The sequence below is a fragment of the Macaca fascicularis genome, chromosome X (assembly GCF_037993035.2).
Source record: "Macaca fascicularis isolate 582-1 chromosome X, T2T-MFA8v1.1".
NCBI classification, from domain to species: domain Eukaryota; kingdom Metazoa; phylum Chordata; class Mammalia; order Primates; family Cercopithecidae; genus Macaca; species Macaca fascicularis.
In genome coordinates, this window is record NC_088395.1 from 100,922,661 (window position 1) to 100,940,183 (window position 17,523).

Consider the following 17,523-nt stretch of genomic DNA (forward strand, 5'->3'; position numbering starts at 1 on the left):
TCAGGACCAGTGAAAAACAGAACTGTTTCCAGACTCACAGGACTATAAATTTAGGAAGTACACAAAAAAATTAAAAATTAATTACGCTCAATAAGATATATTAAATATGTAGTTTTTGTATGTCAGTCATACCTAAGTAGTTTTAAAAACAAATGATCCAACCCATACCACCAACTAATAAAGAACAAACAAATGAGTCATACAAAAGAAAAATCACACATTTTGGTTTACTCCTACTTTTGAGTTAAGAACACCAACAATAAAATTTGCATGCAACAAATGCAGTTCCCTAAATACAACAGATGAATTATTTTATATACACATCTTATTTTTATTTATGGAGAATCGGCTAATAAACACATTTTAAGCTCAATATATTATGTATTTATGAGTGGGAAGCAACCTTAAACATTTTAAACACCAGGAATATACAAAATAATTATCAGTGAAATAATACAAAGTCCCTTGTGTTTTCATCCTGGAGTCAAACCATAGAAATCTCAGGTTATTAAGAGAACTTTGAAAAATATTGTTTTGAATATTAAAAATCATGTGTTTGGGGGAGAGAGTTAACAGCCTCTCTTTGCTTTAAAATACTTTACATTTTATGAAATTGCAATTGGAATGAAGCAGCTCCTAAAGTAGTCAGTGTTCAGAGGAAGAGAAAATTGAGAACAAGAGCCAGCTACTGTTTTATTCAACTCCTTCACAATGCTCAGCTGAAGAACTTCTCACTTAAAAGAGCTGTTGAAGGTCAGGCACAGTGGCTCATGCCCATAATCCCAGTATTTTGGGAGGCCAAGACGGGTTGATCACTTGAGTCCAGGAGTTTGAGACCAGCCTGGCCAACATGGGGAAACCCCATCTTTACTAAAAATACAAAAAAAAAAAAAAAAAAAAAAAAAAATTAGGTGTGTGGCAGGTGCCTGTAATCCTAGCAACTTAGGAGGCTGAGGCAGGAGAATCACTTGAAGCCAGGAGGCGGAGATTGCACTGAACTGAGATTGCACCAGTGCACTCTGGTCTGGGCAACAGAGTGAGACACTGTCTCAAAAGACAAAACAAAACAAAACAAAAAAGAGCTGCTGCTGAAGTCATGTCTATTTTCGCAAAGTAGTCTGAATGAGTTTTTCTACATATTAACTACAATTTATGGTAATTTGTGAAATCTTTTTCCATTTTTATATGTAAGAGTCTCTATCTCCACTCACAAAGCAACAGGCACTGCTAGGGGTCTTAGGCTAACATCTGCCACCCCACTAGTCTGCATGGCCCATAAACAGGTGTGCAGAGGACCCGAGTTCACCTGTTAGCAGCACCGCGGTATCCGACTCTCCAGCCTTTCTGCCATTAATTGCCTCACATGTGGCCTTTTTCCTGATATTCTATTCCCATTGGAGGCTTTTTATTAAGACCTTGTTCCTGTGAACACATATGGGGCCCAACATATTGTCTTCAAGATGCGGGGGTGGAAAATTGGAGGCAGGAAGCAAGAAGAGTGCACTCACTCTCCCTTCTTGCTTTTCTGGAACCCAGGCCTGACCAGCATGAAACTGCAGGTGAACCCAACCGTCTGTGTCGGCAGGGAGACTTTTCCCATGGACCACACACCACCTGACACCACAGGCCTCTTGTGGAGGTTCCACTGCATCTGGCGTCCTCGCCCTGGCTGAAATTCTCACCCAGGAGGCCAGCAAAGCCTCTGGGGCAGAAGTTGTCACCACAACTGTATTAACTCCCTCAAGGAGAGCACTGGAATCTTCCAGGGCAGGCGGCCCCTCCGCAGGGGAACGGCCACTTCAGGAGGATGTGTCTCAGAACTTTGCAGGGATGTTTCCCCTTTTACCACCTTTAATTTTTTTTTTTTTTTTTTTTTTTTTTTTTTTTTTTTTTTTTTTTGAGAAGGAGTCTCGCTCTGTCGCCCAGGCTGGAGTGCAGTGGTGCGATCTCGGCTGACTGCAAGCTCTGCTTCTCGGGTTCACGCCATTCTCCTGCCTCAGCCTCCTGAGTAGCTGGGACTACAGGCACCCGCCACCGTGCCCGGCTAATTTTTTGTATTTTTAGTAGAGACGGGGTTTCACTGTGGTCTCAATCTCCTGACCTTGTGATCCGCCCGCCTCGGCCTCCCAAAGTGCTGGGATTACAGGCGTGAGCCACCGCGTCCGGCTCCACCTTTAATTTTTTTTGCAATGATTTCCGGATTTTGGTCTCTTTTGCTGTGCTAGGAAAATCCTTTTGATTCGGGTAGGCAAAGGCACACAGGCGCTTATATGCATCCAATTTCTGGCCTTTGGAGCTCAGCTCCAATTGTTGGCACCAGGCACGCAGAATGTGCTGGTGAATCAGATGAACAGGTGACAGTTTAGAGGGTGATGGAGGGATTGGTATCTTCTTCTGAGGTCTGGGGTTGTCAGTGTACTCTGCCTTCTTCTTAGGACAGAGCACTTTATTGCCTTTGACAGACATTTTTTCTTTGGTTCCCTTTGTGGATGTTCCTGGCAAAGCAATCATGTTTGGTTGATTAGACGCCTACTGCTCCTCTTCCCTCGACTTCTCTGTGGAGGTCTCCTTGCCTTTTGCCTTCTCCATACTTGTAGATGAAGCGGAGCCTCGCAAGATGCTTCCAAAATGGCCCCGGCCCCAAGATTGCTGTTTGCAAAGTCCTAAATTCTTAAGTAAGCTGATAGAATGTCAAAGCAGAAAATGCATTTTATTTTTAATATGTTTAGTGCAATAATAGCTTTCAATCAGGCTCTTTCACATTCTTTGGGAAAAGCATTAAAAAATTAAGAAATTATTCTCTTTCAATGATTTCCATATTAATCAACACAAAACAGAGTCAGTTTTTGTTCAAAAACATGCAAAATTGAACAATATATTAATTTGTGATATGAAGCAACTAGGTAAACCTACAATCAATAGCAAATTTCAGTTTGTGTTTCTTAGTTGGAGACAAAGGGGATGCAATTGGAGAACACGTATGAAGTTTTTAAGGTATTGACCATGTTCTATTTCTTAATTTGGCTTGCGGGTTCATCATTGTATTCATTAAGATAAAGGCTAAAGTCCTATACTATGACTAAAGCTAGAGTTAATTTATGTCTCACATAACAATTCAAAGGCAGGCAGGGCCTTACACAATTACGGCCTATGTAGATTCCGAAGGTAATTCAGTGGAATTTTTATCCTTGTTTCCTTATGCACAATTTTCCCCCTCACTCTCTTCTTTGAATATTTTCTTTCCCTAGTTTTCAGCAGTTTAACTATGATACGCTTACATATGTGTGGCTTCATTTGTTCTGTTTCGTGGTTCACTAAGAATCTTTAATCTCCAAGTTTGTGTTCTGCATTACATTTGGCAGAATTTAGAAGCCTAAAAAATACAGTTTGAAAAGCATTCATCTAGATCATCCATTTCGTTTTTTAAAATTTGGAATAAATATATCCAGAGAGGTAAGTAACTGCCTACTCAAGACTAAATAGAAAACATCCTAAGTTCAAGGCACAAAAAATGAGATATTTGGCTTAAATTTAAAATTAAAAGAGTTGAACCTTTTTTGAAGGTTTGAACCTAATTGAACCTAATTAAACCTGCCCAATTTTCCATAAAACTAATCTTTACTTCTTCTTAACAAGGTCGCACTCTGTCATGCAGGCTGGAGTGCAGCAGCACAATCATAGCTCACTGAATCCTTGAACTCCTGTGCTTACATGATCCTCCTGCTCAACCTCCTGAGTAACTGGGACTACAGACCTGCCACAGTGCTGAGATAATTATTATTATTTTTTTAATTTTGTAGAGATAGGGTCTTGCTGTGTTGCCCAGACTGGTCTCAAACTCCTCCTGCAATCCTGCTGCCTCAGCCTCCCAAAGTTCTAGGATTACAAGCCATTTAAAAAAAATAATCATAGAAATTGACCCTCTAAGGTCTTAAAACTTGAAAGGTGCATTTGTCTCATTTGAGTTCCTTCTTGAGAAAACTAATCCTCAGGCATAGAATGGAAACTAATTAGATGACCACATCCAGGCCCTGAGACATCAGACCTCTTATCCATAATTATTGCTTCCTTATCCTTCCCTAATTTCCTGCCTTCCTCACTATATAAACCCCCCAATTTTACTCAGTTGAGTAATGGATTTAAGACTATATCCAGAAATAGGAACAGTTTAAAATGATTCTGGAATCTCTTTAGGGTTTACAGTTTTGGAGTTTACTCCAAAAAAAAAAAAAAAAAAAAAACCAAACAAACAAACAAAAAAAACGACTTGTGTCATTACTTTATCTCTTTGACTTTGAGAGTTTTAGTGATACATTTGGTTAATGGAATTAGATAAGATGGCAGTTAAGTCTGGTATTTTTTACACACTGCTTTTCCAGAAAGGTCTTGAGGCAGCCAGACTTATTGTGGTTTTCATCTTTGGTTTCCAGTCATATTTTGGATAATAAAATTAAAGGGAAAGACAAGGAATTTTTCTTTCGGTGACCAAGCAGTACCCTGATATTCCTTTTCATGTTTTCAGGCTGACCTTGGCCCAGACAAGTATTTGTCAGATAAAGATTTTCAGTGTCTAATCAAACTTCTGCCTTCCTGTTTGGTAAGTATGTCTTTCTAGTATTCTCAGTGCTGATGACAGAGTCACAGTATTTTTTCTGGGTGAACATGGACAGAAGAGCTGTAATCCCAATCAGCCAGAAGTATGAACCTGTCATGCTCGTCCGTGTGAACAGACCACCAAACAGGCTTTGTGTGAGCAACATGGCTGTTTATTTCACCTGGGTGCAGGCGGGCTGAGTCCGAAAAGAGTGTTCCTATTTCTTTCCAAATGTTTACTAGTTGATCAAATATAATAGAATTTATATAACCAAATGCACAGGAAAACGATTTAAAATGACTTTTCTTTGAAAAGGACCAAGGAAGCCTTTACATCATCACTTAAGAGCACAGAACAATTTGTAATTCCCTTGTCAAATCTGTTTTCATTAACCCATCTAAAGTCACTGAACGAGACTGAAGCAAAAAGCTAGCTTACCCAGCTTAACACTAGCCATTCCTTTGGCTGATTTTTAATCTTCATCAAGAAATATTTCTTCCTTATTCTCCAACCTGCCATAAAAGCAAAAACGTGCTTAGAGCTGCACAATTTTTGCAACAATTGATGTTTCACTGACTAAGTAATCAAGAAAAATTAAGTTTGGCAATATTATTCGCAGTTACATAGGCACAAGTAAAAGAACCATTTAATAACATTGACACAGCAAAGGCTATACTTAAAAAGAAATGGTAAATGAAGAAAATTTTCACGGAAATGGCAGGAAAATAGCACTTCAGTTTAGATTCAGTGAAAAAAATGGATGAAGAAGGAATGGTGTTTCTGAAAGTTATTACCATCCAAATCCTTTGATGAGGCTTTAACCAAGGTTCATTAAAGGTTAACAGCTGTATCCTCAAGCAGTTGGGATGCAAAAAGAAAAAGAAGTCACCTGCATTTAAGCATGTTCTTGGTGACTGGATGGGGGGAGAGGACAAAGACGACTAAGACGGCGCATTTCCAGGTTCTTCATCACCAACTTACCCGTGCAGGAAAATGCAGCCCATGCTGGGGAAAAATACAGACCAACTGCGCAGGCGCAACATGGCGTCCGATTGAAGAAACCGAAACTTACCTGGCCGCACCTACAGAACGCCCCAGACACGCCTGTGTCCCGCCTATTGCCCTCCCACTCCCAAGCCTTAGACAGAAAAGCTGCTCCGGCAGGCGCCCGGCGCGAACTTCCTCGGCCCCTCCTCACATGCGGACCTAGGAACCCCCTCCCAGAACGGCCGGAGCGACTTCCTCGGCCTCCAAGGCAGGAGACCGGTGAACCTCGCCGCTTTCTTCCTTCACATTGGCTAGCTAATAAAGTTTCTTTTTACCTTGCCTACTTGCCTCATCTCTGGTGCCTGCTCCGGTGGTCGCATAAAACAAATCACTTGGGATACGTATCAGAAAGCATGACTAAGGATCCAGTTCTGTGATCTGTCTTTTTAAGAGAATGAGCGTGCCAATGTCTCACCTATGTCTTTCAAAGGTTCCACCACCTCCCACTTTGGTTCTGATCGGAAGAACATGAAAACCTGTTGTAAGGCAATCTCCGCAAAGACATTTTAGAAACCCATTAGTCAGACATATCAGGAAAGGGCCATATGCTGAAGATGTTATTCTTGTAAATGAAATCCTTATAGTCTATAACCTTTTTAAAAAACGTAATTACCAATAAAAAATACACACACACACACACACACACACACACACACACACTATGTCCAATTGTCCTCAGCTGCAGCACCTGGTTAAAGTCTCAAACCCTGACAATACTACTAATATAGTAGTGTATATACTCGTTATAATTATCTGAAAATTAAGTATTTTCTGAAAACGGATAATATATTTTACTAGTGTTTGTAGAAATGTGACCAACATTTCTTCTTTTAGATAAAGATTATTCTCATTTTCGAGATGACTTAGATGAAGGTATTTTATTTTCTGTCAGAAGAGCAACCAGTGAGGATGAATTAAGGCTTGACTGTTAGAATATTATAGTTAGAAGATGAAACTTCTGTTCAAGGATAAAAAATACTTATGTATCTATAGTTTTAGTTAACCAGGTTAACTAACAAAACTGTTTGCATTACTAATATTTTGTCAGTTTTCACAATTTAAGCCTAAATTTTGAAAGTATCACTGCTTTTGGTAGGCTGGCTCAGGTTCTTGTCTTTGCCACCCTAAAGAATTTGAAGGTGAGAATAAAGTGAAGGTTTAAAAGATTTATTGCAGACTGAAAGCAAGTACACACTCAAGAGAGGAGTGCAGAGGTGCTCCAAAGAATGAGCCATGTGCAACATGGTCAGGACTCATATGACATAGTGATAAGCATAATGCAGCCATGCAATATCATATAATAAGGGAAGGGGTTTTCTGGAAAATGAGCAGGTAATTTCTGGAATCAGGATGCCACTCTTTGTTGTTGTTGTTGTTGTTGTTGTTGTTGTTGTTTGACTACATATGGTTCATCCAGAACTGACCTGGTGTCAGGCGCAGGATGGGAGTGGGAGGCTTCCCCATGGAATTTTTATGTTAACAGAAACATAATGCAGCTGAGGTTCAACAGTTGTTCAAGTTTTTGGCCATCTTGGATTTAACCAGTTGTGGTCAGTTTCTGCTTTGTTACATTCTCATCTGCCCCTTAAGCAGGATATCTGCAATCTGTCTTCATTGTTGCGACCTACTATAACAGTTCCCTTCTCCTAAGGGATGGGTTTATGTTCTAACCTGTTTGGCTCTGTTTGTGTTGCTTTGAGCCACCTGAAAGTACTTATGTTCCATTTTCGCACCAATTTGCCTGCCTCGATATGAATAATTTTTCTTCAGTTTAAAAGATAAAATCACCAGGCATATTTGTTGAAATTACTTCCCCATACTGCTTCTTAACTATTTGCTGATGTGATGAAGTATTTTATTAAGGTTGCTTACTTTACTGACTTAAAAAAGAGCAGAAGTGACTGGATACATTCTAATATGTGTGCCTTCTTCAAACTCAACTTATAGCAATCAAATAGATTTATGTGTGATTGAATTTATGGAAAGAAAATGAAAGAAAAAACTATGACCAATAAATTTTAGAAAGCTAATGTCATAAATTTCTATTTCTGGTAATAGAGTTTAACCAAACAAGTGGACTTATTCTGCCACTAAAAATAACTAAAAATGTCAGAACAATAAAGTTTTACCAATATTCTCAAACACATCAAATATCTATTAATATGATAGAAACTTATCAGGCCACATTTAAAAAAGAGACTGGAAACAAAGTGCTAAGAAAAACGCTAAAGCCGCTTTTACCCTGAGGACTTTTGCCTGAACTAGAAACTTGGAGTTTTGAATTTTATGTTCCTATGGGTCGATGAGAATGAAAGGCAAAGACTACGTTCCAGCCAAGTTTGGAAATTTAATGGCAGATCTTTCCCCATCAATCTAGGATTCAAAAGGACTGTCTCATGAATGTAAATATAAATCAGAATTAAAAGCAAATGCCCACACCTTCAGTCATAGAGAATAGCATAAAACTACCATTGTTTTTTAGAAGAGCAAGGTAGAAAAAAACTACTGCATAAATGCAACTAAAAGTTTGCCAATCCCATGCAACAGATCACCTGGGTGCTCCAAAACATTTAAATAAATGCAATTAATTTAAAATAGCCCTAGATCTCTGGCATCTTCAGGAACAAATGAAAATATTCTGTGGGAGAACACAGCTTCAGCCCAGGCCTCAGTGATTCTCCACAAATAATTTTCCTCAAAAATGTACAATTCAAAGTTAAGAATAAATAAGAAGCAGCCAAACAATATAAGGTATATACAGATCCTTAAAGGCATCATACATAAGAATCATCAAACATAACACTTTAACATATTTACCACATTTAAAGACATAAAAGGTTTGAAAATGTCTTAGTAATAGAAAAATATTTGTTAAAATATTTAGGAGATAAAATCTAAATTTTAATAAGAAATATTTCAATATTTGAAATTTAAAGGAAAATAGATAAGATCTGCGCTTGCATAGTGCTGAGCATAATCATCAACACACAGGAAGTTGACTATTGTCTATGAAAGCCATGTTGCATGGGGTGATGGGATTTTCTTCTCTGGGAAATTTGGTCACAAATCAATAACAATAAAAGCAATTGGAAAAATTATTTAAAACCACAAAAATACCAAAAGGAAATAAAACAACATCAAATAATCTTAATCTAAAATGAAACAAGTCAAGATGGCTTTACAGATTTAAATAAGATATAAAGTTTTAGAGCATCATGACAGATTCAGAAGCTCATGTACAGGTCACAAATCCTGATAACAAAAAACAAAAATTGTCACCATGCCTTACATATTTTACATGTATTAATGAAATGAAGCATCACTTATGTGGTGGCTGTGCCACTTTCAATGATATAGCAATTACATGTCCCATTTAGAAGATCCATTTTTAGTAATGACTATATGCAAAACAATTATGTGATGCAATACTTTAAAGAGATATTGACGAGGAAGCTTTTATCAATAAATCTTTCCTCTGTTACTTCAGAAGACTACAATACTACCACTTGTATATTATCTTCATGAAGAGTATCTCCTCTTCTTATTAAAGATGTCACTATTCTAGAGTTTGCAACTCAAAATAGGGTTCAAGTACGAATAGAAACAACAGAAGCAATTCTCATTTCACCAGAAAAAGTTTAATATTATTTCCAGACAAGAAGCATTATGAGAAATGTATAAACACTCACCAATCCCTTAAGCACCAAAAGACCACAGAAGTGGTGATTGGTGATAGTCATTGAGCCTTGTTTTATATTCTTTTCTAAAAAGACGTTTGCAGCAGCAACCTTTTTCCTTTATTATTATTATTATTTTTTAATTTTTTGGTTTTAAAGTCTTACCTAGAAGCGTTTGTTAACTGCAACAACTAATAGTGTCATTTTCTCAATGATTCCTTTTTCTTATGGAAGAGTATTAAACGCCATGTTGAGCGTTTTATTTTTTGTTCAAACCGATGTTGTAAATACATGTATGGTTGCAATTTGATAGATAATTTTCATCTTTACCCAAGGTTTTAAAAAATAATTTGAGACTACCAGTTTGAGCCAAGATGAAATAACAGGGAGTAGATTTAACTTGAAACAACTAAAATGCAGGGCAATACATAGAAAACAACAGGTCTCAAGACATGAAACCTCAGATAATGAAAGACTGTGATCTCTGAGAAAAGGGAAGCAAACAAGATGAGCCCTGTTATTGCTCCTTCTTACTGTATTAAGGGAGTTTTTTGGCTTACACTTTCCAGGCACAGAATCTAGACAGAGCACAGCAGCCTTCCTGAATTGAACAGACATAACTGAGAGTCTGAGAAAACCAAGACAGCTACAGTTTGAGAAAGAGGATACCAGACAGGAAAGAAATACACAGAAATCAAATTGCAGAGACACAGACATCCTGATCACTGTGTACATGTGATGAAACTATAAGAAGCTGGTGAAAGAAGTATAGAAAAGATTAGAGGAAAAGGTATCAAGAGTTTATGCAGTGCTAGGAGCAATAACTCTTTCAACCAGTGAAACTAAAGACTTGATATTTCACAAGGAACTCATTAGAGCACCCAGAAGAGAGGTCTTGCCTCCATAGTGGTAAATAATTTGCCCCAGACAAAAGACTTCACTGGTCTTGCCTAACTATATTAAATTCAAGAACCAAACAGACCAAACTATCTCCTAGTGACTTAACTATGAATCAGCACAAAGCTCAAGACAATTAAAGGAATACAAAATTACCTAGCATCCAAAAATGTAAAATTTATAATGTGTGGCACCCAAATTATTGGGTGTGCAAAAAATAGGAAAAAATATAAATTTGGATGAAGAAAAACATGAATCAATTAAACTAATCCAGATTTGAAATAGATATTAGATTTGACACACAAAGACATTAAAACAGTTACAGTATTAGAATTTGAAATTTTCAAAATGTTAAGTAAAACCCTGAAAGTTATGGAAAAGATTCATCTCTTTCATTTCAAGACACGAAAACAGCAATGTATTAGATTAATATTATACTGGAGTCTTCTGATGGAAGATTAGACATCTGAGGACTAAGCTCAAACTTTTTATCTTGCCCAAACTCCTACCTAAGGGGTCTAGGGAGTCATGCCCTACAAACCATAAATTCTCATCAAATGGGTTTTTTGTTGACCCTATATATAGTGAGTTACTTTTCAATTTGACTCTGGAATAACATTACGAGACAAGGAAAAAATATTTAACCCTAAAATATATTTTCTTGCCATACCTTGAAATTGCCCTGCAAAGTCTCCTGTGGGAAAAATCCACAGTCTATAGAGAATCCCCTTCCCATTTTGTCCTTCCTTTCCAGATCCAGGAGATAATCAACTAAGAGCCAGGCACTCTTTTAGGTCTAATAAGAAAGATTTTACCACCTGCTGTCTCTCTAAAGTCTGCTATCTGAAAATTCCTCTGAGCAATAAATCTTGGTCTCCACAATCCTTTATCTTAGCCTGAACATTCTTTTCCATTAATCCCAGGTCTTCAGACAAATTCAACCAATTGACAACTAGAAAATGTTTAAATTTACCTGTAGCCTGGAAGCCCCCCGCTTTGAGTTGTCCTGTCTTTCTAAATCAACCAATGTCTTTCTTAAATGTATTTTATGTCTCATGCCTTCCTAAACTATATAAAACCAAGCTGTACCCCAATCAACTTGGGCACATGTTCTCAGGACCTCCTAAGAGTTGTGTCGTGGGTCTTGGTCACTCATATTTGGCTCAGAATAAATCTCTTAAAATATTTTACCGAGTTTGACTCTTTTTGTCAACCTCCACATCTTGTCCCACTGGGTAGTTTTCAGGGTCAACAACACACCTGGAGCTGTCGTCTCCTATGATAACAATGCCTTCTGGAATTCTTTCTGAAGGACCTGCTTGAGACAGTTTTACAGTTATTTTGTAATAAATAGAAGGAGTACACTCCAAAATAATGATAAGAAGTATAGTATAGTCAATACATAAACTAGTAATATAGTTGTTTATTATCATTATCAAGTATTATACACTATGCATTATTGTATTTCCTATACTTTTATGTACCTGGTAGACCAACAGGTGTGTTTACATCAGCCTTACCACAAACGTGAGTAATTTGTTATGCTATGACATTATAATGGCTATGATGTCTCCAGGTGATAGGAATTTTTCAGCTCAATTATAAACTTACGGGACCACCATGGTATATGCTGCCCATTGTTGACCAAAATGTTGTTATGCAGTGCATGACTGTATATATATATATATATATATATATATATATATATATATATATTTGAGCCATTCTAATAGAAGTATTGATTATATGTATTTTCTGTGAAAATTACATTGCCTTTTTTTTATATTTTAGTGCTTGAAGAGGAAGTGACTAATATTATTCCTTGTATGTCAATATTAGATAAAATTGGCCGTTGCATTATCTTTATGTATATATCCAAGACAACATTTTTTTTTTAAATTTTTTTTTTTCAGTCTCTCTCTGTTGCCCAGGCTGGAAGGCAGTGGCGCAATCTCGGCTCACTGCAAGCTCAGCCTCCCAGGTTCAGGCCATTCTCCAGCCTCAGCCTCCTGAGTAGCTGGGACTCAGCTACAGGCACCCACCACCACTCCCGGCTAATTTTTTTTTTTTTTTTTTGTATTTTTAGTAGAGACGGGGTTTCACCGTGGTAGCCGGGAAGGTCTCGATCTCCTGACCTCATGATCCGCCCTCCTCGGCCTCCCAAAGTGCTGGGATTACAGGCGTGAGCCACCGCGCTCGGCCGGGAGATAACATTCTTTACATTGTGTTCATTCATTAAGCCCATTTGGTTCTCACCTTATCCCTATTTCTTTTGCAGCTGTTCTTCAAACTGAACACTTCCCAAGTGATTGTTATGCATCTACTTTTATTTTATTCCCCGTATCAGTACAATTGAAACAAGAGGAGTCAGATCTTCTTCAAAAAAAATCTAGAATCTAATACATGACTGAATGAAATATATTCAACATTTTCCTATTTTGTGCAAAATTCTTCAGTTTGTGTTTTGATATTTTTAACACTATTCAGACTACACACATAATATGACTCTAAAAAACTGATACCAGATTTCCAGAAAAAAACAAAAATTCTCCTTGGTTCTTTAGAAGCATTCATCAGTTCCAATTATTTGAAAATATGAAGTGGTAGGTTGTTTATTAACACAGAAGCAAGTCTTTCACTTTACACAGATAAAACTAACTGAAGCTTCTTTATCAAGTTTTCTGCACCAGATTAGCACACATTTACGTCTGTCAAAACTTGACATACCTTATCAGGAAATATTCAGAGAAAATTTGCTTTTTGTTCTCTTGTGTGAAGTTCATCACTTCTTCTTCCATTTATCTGGCATATGTTGAGGCCCTTTGAAACATATGTCACACCATTTTTTCTAGAAAATGAATATTTTTTTCTATCTGAATGAATATGAAAATTTGCAAATGTTCAGTATTTATTTCATTGGTATTTGTTTTAAGCAAACATATTTAACCAAATATTTGTGATAACAATATTCAAGCTTTCCACAAGCTTTAAAACTGATTTTAATTATGTTTGCATAATTGATAATTGCTTATTGCCCCCAAAAGTCTAATGTAAATCTTAATAGGCAGTAAACTTTTATTCAACACTCTTAAGCAAAATCTAGAAAATAAACCCGGAAATAATTAAGTTTCATGATGATATCAAAGAATCTTGACATACAATATCTTAATTGCAAGTATAGTAATCTACATTCAGACAAAGGAGATAGTATGTCTGCCTGTTAGACATCTAAGAACTATTTTTGAAAGACTTGAAATTTAAGTTTTTTAGCTTTCAATGATTTACTTCAATTCAAACAAACTAGCATAATTCGTTAGAGCCCTTTTAATAATGAAGTATGTTAATTATAAAATAAAATACGGTTGCCACTAATTTATGTATAATTAACTTCTTCCTTTAACAACGGTGATAGGTTCTCTAGTCATATCTACATATAGAGCGAGTGAATCAATTGTATGTAATGAAAAATTCATTTTAAAAATTATACCAGTTTCTTTCTGCCACACTGATGCTAAATCAGCAATTTAGCCAAAGCGGTATTATTGAAATTCTCCTCTGTTGTGGCCATCCTTTAGTGAACACTCACAAGGGACACAAATATTTTCACTTTTTTTGTCCAGTGAGCGAGGTCTGTCCACACACATCCTCCCCAAATTTCTTTGTCATCAATTATTTAATTATGTCCCTTCAAAGTCCCTGACCATCCAGGCATTTCTCTTTTCAAACAAAGTAAACAACCAACTTTATAGCTCAATGTTGTGCACACTGGTAGGTTCTTTCTTTTACTACTGTCTTTTAGGGATGGCCAAGAAATAAGCTCTAGTGCTGTAGCTGTCTGCTTTTGGATAGTGTCTGAATATTTTGCAGAACCATTTGAAAACAGAGCTAAGTCTTCTCTTCTGTCAACTGATTGTAGGAAGTTGCCTGAGAGGCCGTAGATACAGGTTGGGAGAGAGAAGGCTACGTAGCAGGAACAGGGACCATGTGCATTTGGTCCACTTCTTCATGTAGCTTACTTGAGTCCTCAGGACTTGTTTCAGCTTGATCATATAAACGCCACTTCCATTTGATGTTAGAATAGTACAGTGCATGCCCAACTTCGTAGCTTGGTAGGTAAGATAAGATAATGCCCTCTTTTTTTTTTTTTTTTTTTTGAGATGGAGTCTCTTTCTGTCACCCAGGCTGGAGTGCAGTGGCGTGATCTTGGCTTACTGTAACCTGTCCCTCCTGAGTTCAAGTGATTCTCCTGCCTCAGCCTCCTGAGTAGTCGGGACTACAGGTGCACACCACCACGCCCGGCTAATTTTTTTGTATTTTTAGTAGAGACGGGGTTTGCCATGTTGGCCAGGCTGGTCTCGAACTCCTGACCTCAGGTGATCTGCCCACCTAGGCCTCCCAAAGTACTGGGATTACAGGCATGAGCCACCACACCCGGCCCAATAATGCCCTCTTTATTGCGAGAAGCTCAAATCCTATGGTATCCTGATGACCCATGGTATAAGCTTTCAGCCTCTACTAAAGCCCAGTATCAGAAAAGTTGCTGTTCCTCTCCTCCCCTCTCCTCTCCTCTCCTCTCCTCTCCTCTCCTCTCCTCTCCTCTCCTCTCCTCTCTTCTCCTCTCCTCTCCTTTCTCCTTTCTCCTTTCCTGTCCTTTCCTTTCCTTTTTTATTTCTCTTTTTTTTCTTTCTTTTTTTCTCCAAGCTCTCGCTCTGTCACCCAGGTTGAAGTGCAGTGGCACAATCCTGGCTCACTGCAGTCTCCTGGACTCAAACCATCTTCCTGCCTCAGTTCCCTGAGTAGCTGGGGCCACAAGCACATGCCACCATGCCTGGCTAATTTTTGAACTTTTTGTAGAGATGGGGTTTTGTCACATTGCCCAGGCTGGTTTTGAACTCCTGGGCTCAAGTGATCTGCCCACCTCAGCCTCCCAAACTATTGGGATTACAGGTGTGTGCTATCGCATCCTGCCCAAAATAGCTGTTTTTTTTCAAAAGAGGAGTAGATATCCACAGAGGATGGCATGGCTTTGCTCAAAATCCTAAGGGTATGTACTATGAGGCAACTATAGATATCTGCCAAAGATTTCAAATGGCATCCCTTTCTGCCAACGAAACGTCAAGGATTATTGCATCTGCGAGATCATGACTCAAGTGGCAGGGTAGCTTGCACAGCAGCCCAGACCTGTTGCAGTGACTTCTTGTGCCCTACTCAAAACTATCAGCTTCTCGTGTCATTTGTTAGATGAGCTAGAGTAACATATCAGCATGATTGATACAGTTCCCTCAAAATATCTCCAGGGATGCAGTATTGTTTTTAGTGTACTATTTTCCTACGAGGAATCTGTTCTATTAGCTTCCACTTGCCCTTTCCCACCATAACATTACCCACTCCACAGTTCAGGATAGCAATGTGTGGATTCTGCCAGATGCTGAGTGTGTCTACTCTAAATATGCATTCTGGAATTGGGGAAATAACCACTGGATGATTTCAGGCACACACAGGGCTCAGTGTAAGATGAACCTGAGATAAAACTCCACTGATTTCCTGACCACTATAAGCCTCCACTTTGACTGGTGGACTATAGTAATGTTTTGTGTCTCCTGGAATTAGTGCCAGCTGAGAGCCAGTGTCCCTGAAACATAGTATTATTTCCTTTTTCCAAATGCACACTTACACTGGTGAAAGGCTGTAGATCCCTTTAGTGAAGGCTGAGAGAAAGATTAACAGTATATATTTTTGTCAATGTGCTAAGGACCCAGCCACCCATTCATTCAAGTTGTTCTGAGACTATTAATATAGAGAATAAACCAATGTCAAAATTACATTACAAGGGAAAATACTACCTTATCATTTCCTACTCTAGACCTAGAATATTTTAACAAACCATTGTAGTGGTTACCTTGTTTGGTTTTGGTTCTGGTTTTGTGAAGCAGACTCTCAAAGTAAGACATACTCACTGTAGGAATATGGAAGATATGTTATGCATTTCAAAGATAATCACTACTCTGAATTTCAAAATTTTAATAACTTTTCAAAAGTTATTTATAGAAATTATTAATATTTGCACATGTTTAGAATATACAATTTAGAGCAACTAATTTCAAATAGATTCATTTTTAATTCATGGTTTTTACATTTTAATAATTATTTTTAATTTAATTTAAGTTTTATTTAATAGATTGAGTCCTCAGATTACATAAAAAGTTTCATTACAATTAGACAATTTTTGGTAAAAAATCTCAGGTCTCTGCTTCGGGAAATTCAGAACTATAAAGAAGTTAGTACATTGATAGCCTTTAATTATAATCTTTTCTAAATTTTAAGAGAAACTTATAATTCACACAATAATAATGGATTGTGGAAGTAAAAATAAAATGTGTCAGAAGTCATAACCTAGCAAACTCAATATGGAGCGTTCCCTTCTGATTCTGCCAGTTATTTTTCTTTCCACAAAGAAAAAAAATAAACATTTTCTATGGCATGTGGTTTTCTACTCCATATAGTTCATCATCTATTGAAAGAGATTAGAATCCCATGTATGTATAAGCAACATGAGAGTATCTTCAGAGCTTGTGACACCCTCAGGTCTGCAAGTATTCTTTGTCTAATCAGAACAGGAAGGTTTTCCTTTTTCTCTCTGACTGCTCTTATCACTTGTCTCAACATTGGAAGTCCAGCAATAACATAAATATGTGGTAGAAATAAATAGTCAAGATTTAACTTTAGTTACTGAGTTTTGGCATGGTTTGAACTTAAGAGTTCTACTTTACTTGTAGGAAAATGGTGGAATTCCGGAAAGAGAATGAGGTAAATGTACACATAAAAATCTAATAAATATTCCGAAATACATACATACATACATATATATACATATATATGTATAAAGGTATTCTGGTATCTTTTGGATTTTTTATTATAGTAAAATACACATAACATAAAATTCACAATTTTAACCGTTTTCCGTTGTACAGTTTTTGGCAGAGTACATTCACATTTTTATGCAATCATCACCATTGTTCATCTTTAGAACTTTTTTATCTTCAAAAATTGAAACTCTTTACCAATTAAACAATAATTCTCAATTCTACCTTTCTCCAGCCACTGGCAACCACCATCCTACTTTCTTCCTCAATAAATTTGACCACTCTAGGTATCTCCAATAAGTGGATTCATGCAATATTTGTGCTTTAGTGTTTGGCTTATTTCATATAGCATAATGTCTTCAACATTGTGCCATATATGTTGTATGTTTGTAACATGTATCAGAGTTTCCTTCCAATGGCTATGTATGTATGTATATAACAAATG

The 17,523-nt window shown here is 37.3% G+C and overlaps 1 pseudogene; it reads right to left on the minus strand.

Moving 5' to 3' along the window:
* Window positions 1-1,346: 1,346 nt before the first annotated feature.
* Window positions 1,347-2,613, minus strand: LOC102135054 (developmental pluripotency-associated protein 4-like; annotated as a pseudogene).
* Between the last annotated feature and the right edge of the window lie 14,910 nt (window positions 2,614-17,523).